General features: G+C 54.7%; 1 pseudogene; it reads left to right on the top strand.

The window, feature by feature from the left end:
• Positions 1-229: 229 nt before the first annotated feature.
• The window catches only part of LOC124003119, an 18661-nt pseudogene continuing 15246 nt past the window's right edge, over positions 230-3644 (top strand).

Genomic DNA, 3644 nt, shown 5'->3' with positions numbered 1-3644 from the left:
TGTTCCTTGATATGGAGGAGGAGAAGGCTGGTGTTCCCTGATATGGAGGAGGAGAAGGCTGGTGTTCCCAGATATGGAGGAGGGGCTGGTGTTCCTGGTGTTCCTTGATATGGAGGAGGAGAAGGCTGGTGTTCCCTGATATGGAGGAGGAGAAGGCTGGTGTTCCCAGATATGGAGGAGCGGGCTGGTGTTCCTGATATGGAGGAGGAGAAGGCTGGTGTTCCAAGATATGGAGGAGCTGCTGGTGTTCCTGGATATGGAGGAGGAGAAGGCTGGTGTTCCCTGATATGGAGGAGGAGAAGGCTGGTGTTCCCTGATATGGAGGAGAACTGTTCCCTGATATGGATATGGAGGAGGAGAAGCTGGTGTTCCTGATATGGAGGAGGAGAAGGCTGGTGTTCCCTGATATGGAGGAGGAGAAGGCTGGTGTTCCCAGATATGGAGGAGCGGGCTGGTGTTCCTGAGGAGGAGGCTGGTGTTCCTGATATGGAGGAGGAGAAGGCTGGTGTTCCCAGATATGGAGGAGGAGAAGGCTGGTGTTCCCTGATATGGAGGAGGAGAAGGCTGGTGTTCCCTGATATGGAGGAGGAGAAGGCTGGTGTTCCCAGATATGGAGGAGGAGAAGGCTGGTGTTCCCTGATATGGAGGAGCGGGCTGGTGTTCCTTGATATGGAGGAGGAGAAGGCTGGTGTTCCCAGATATGGAGGAGGAGAAGGCTGGTGTTCCCTGATATGGAGGAGGAGAAGGCTGGTGTTCCCAGATATGGAGGAGGAGAAGGCTGGTGTTCCCTGATATGGAGGAGGAGAAGGCTGGTGTTCCCAGATATGGAGGAGGAGAAGGCTGGTGTTCCCAGATATGGAGGAGGAGAAGGCTGGTGTTCCCTGATATGGAGGAGCGGGCTGGTGTTCCCTGATATGGAGGAGGAGAGGGCTGGTGTTCCGAGATATGGAGGAGGAGGGGCTGGTGTTCCTTGATATGGAGGAGGAGAAGGCTGGTGTTCCCAGATATGGAGGAGGAGAAGGCTGGTGTTCCCTATGGAGGAGGAGAAGGCTGGTGTTCCTGATATGTCTCTCGATGGAGGAGGAGAAGGCTGGTGTTCCCCAGATATGGAGGAGGAGAAGGCTGGTGTTCCTGATATGGAGGAGAAGACTGGTGTTCCCTGATATGGAGGAGGAGAAGGCTGCTGTTCCCAGATAGGGAGGAGGAGCGGGCTGGTGTTCCCTGATATGGAGGAGAGGGCTGGTGTTCCTGATATGTTCCCTGATATGGAGGAGGAAAAGGCTGGTGTTCCCTGATATGGAGGAGGAGAAGGCTGGTGTTCCCTGATATGGAGGAGGAGAAGGCTGGTGTTCCTGATATGGAGGAGAAGGCTGGTGTTCCCTGATATGGAGGAGGAGAAGGCTGGTGTTCCCTGATATGGAGGAGCGAAGGCTGGTGTTCCCAGATATGGAGGAGGAGAAGGCTGGTGTTCCCTGATATGGAGGAGAAGGCTGGTGTTCCCAGATATGGAGGAGGAGAAGGCTGGTGTTCCCTGATATGGAGGAGGAGAAGGCTGGTGTTCCCTGATATGGAGGAGGAAAAGGCTGGTGTTCCCAAATATGGAGAAGGCTGGTGTTCCCAAATATGGAGAAGGAGAAGGCTGGTGTTCCTGATATGGAGAAGGAGAAGGCTGGTGTTCCCTGATATGGAGGAGGAGAAGGCTGGTGTTCCCAGATATGGAGGAGCTGGTGTTCCTGATATGGAGGAGGAGAAGGCTGGTGTTCCCTGATATGGAGGAGGAGAAGGCTGGTGTTCCTGATATGGAGGAGAAGGCTGGTGTTCCCTGATATGGAGGAGCTGTTCCTGATATGGAGGAGCGGGCTGGTGTTCCTGATATGGAGGAGGAGAAGGCTGGTGTTTACCCAGATATGGAGGAGGAGAAGGCTGGTGTTCCCTGATATGGAGGAGGAGAAGGCTGGTGTTCCCTGATATGGAGGAGGGCTGGTGTTCCTTGATATGGAGAGGAGAAGGCTGGTGTTCCTGATATGGAGGAGCGGGCTGGTGTTCCTTGATATGGAGGAGGAGAAGGCTGGTGTTCCCTGATATGGAGGAGAAGGCTGGTGTTCCCAGATATGGAGGAGAAGGCTGGTGTTCCCTGATATGGAGGAGGAGAAGGCTGGTGTTCCCAGATATGGAGGAGGAGAAGGCTGGTGTTCCCTGATATGGAGGAGGAGAAGGCTGGTGTTCCCAAATATGGAGAAGGCTGGTGTTCCCAAATATGGAGAAGGAGAAGGCTGGTGTTCCTGATATGGAGGAGGGGCTGGTGTTCCTGATATGGAGGAAGGCTGGTGTTACCAGAGGAGGAGGGGGCTGGTGTTCCCTGATATGGAGGAGGAGGGCTGGTGTTCCCTGATATGGAGGAGGAGGGCTGGTGTTCCTGATATGGAGGAGGAGGGCTGCTGGTGGAGAAGGCTGGTGTTCCTATGGAGGAGCCGGGCTGGTGTTCCCTGAGGAGGAGCAGGGGCTGGTGTTCCTGATATGGAGGAGGAGAAGGCTGTGTTCCTGATATGGAGGAGGAGAAGGCTGGTGTTCCCAGATATGGAGGAGAAGGCTGGTGTTCCCTGATATGGAGGAGAAGGCTGGTGTTCCCTGATATGGAGGAGCGGGCTGGTGTTCCTTGATATGGAGGAGGAAAAGGCTGGTGTTCCCTTATATGGAGGAGCGGGCTGGTGTCCTTGATATGGAGGAGGAGAAGGCTGGTGTTCCTGATATGGAGGAGGAGAAGGCTGGTGTTCCCAGATATGGAGGAGGAGAAGGCTGGTGTTCCCAGATATGGAGGAGGAGAAGGCTGGTGTTCCCTGATATGGAGGAGGAGAAGGCTGGTGTTCCTGATATGGAGGAGGAGAAGGCTGGTGTTCCCAGATATGGAGGAGGAGAAGGCTGGTGTTCCCAGATATGGAGGAGCGGGCTGGTGTTCCATGATATGGAGGAGCGGGCTGGTTTTATATGGAGAAGGAGAAGGCTGGTGTTACCAGATATGGAGGAGCGGGCTGGTGTTCCTTGATATGGAGGAGGAGAAGGCTGGTGTTCCCAGATAGGGAGGGGAGGAGCTCTGGTGTTCCCTGAGGGAGGAGGAAGGCTGGTGTTCCTGATATGGAGGAGGAGAGGAAAGGCTGGTGTTCCTGATATGGAGGAGGAGAAGGCTGGTGTTCCCTGATATGGAGGAGAGTTAGCTGGTGTTCCTTGGATATGGAGGAGGAGAAGGCTGGTGTTCCCTGATATGGAGGAGGAGAAGGCTGGTGTTCCCTGATATGGAGGAGAAGGCTGGTGTTCCCTATATGGAGGAGGAGAAGGCTGGTGTTCCTGATATGGAGGAGGAGAAGGCTGGTGTTCCTGATATGGATATGGAGGAGTGAGAGGCTGGTGTTCCCTGATATGGAGGAGGAGAAGGCTGGTGTTCCCTGATATGGAGGAGGAGAAGGCTGGTGTTCCCTGATATGGAGGAGGAGAAGGCTGGTGTTCCCTGATATGGAGGAGCGGGGCTGGTGGAGAGAAAGGCTGGTGTTCCCTGATATGGAGGAGGAGAAGGCTGGTGCTGATATGGAGGAGGAGAAGGCTGGTGTTCCCTGATATGGAGGAGGGAAGAGCTGGTGTTCCTGATATGG

Source organism: Oncorhynchus gorbuscha, linkage group LG18 (genome assembly GCF_021184085.1).
Source record: "Oncorhynchus gorbuscha isolate QuinsamMale2020 ecotype Even-year linkage group LG18, OgorEven_v1.0, whole genome shotgun sequence".
NCBI lineage: Eukaryota > Metazoa > Chordata > Actinopteri > Salmoniformes > Salmonidae > Oncorhynchus > Oncorhynchus gorbuscha.
Note: the sequence above shows the minus strand (reverse complement) of the source record. Positions and strands in the feature narration are given on the sequence as shown.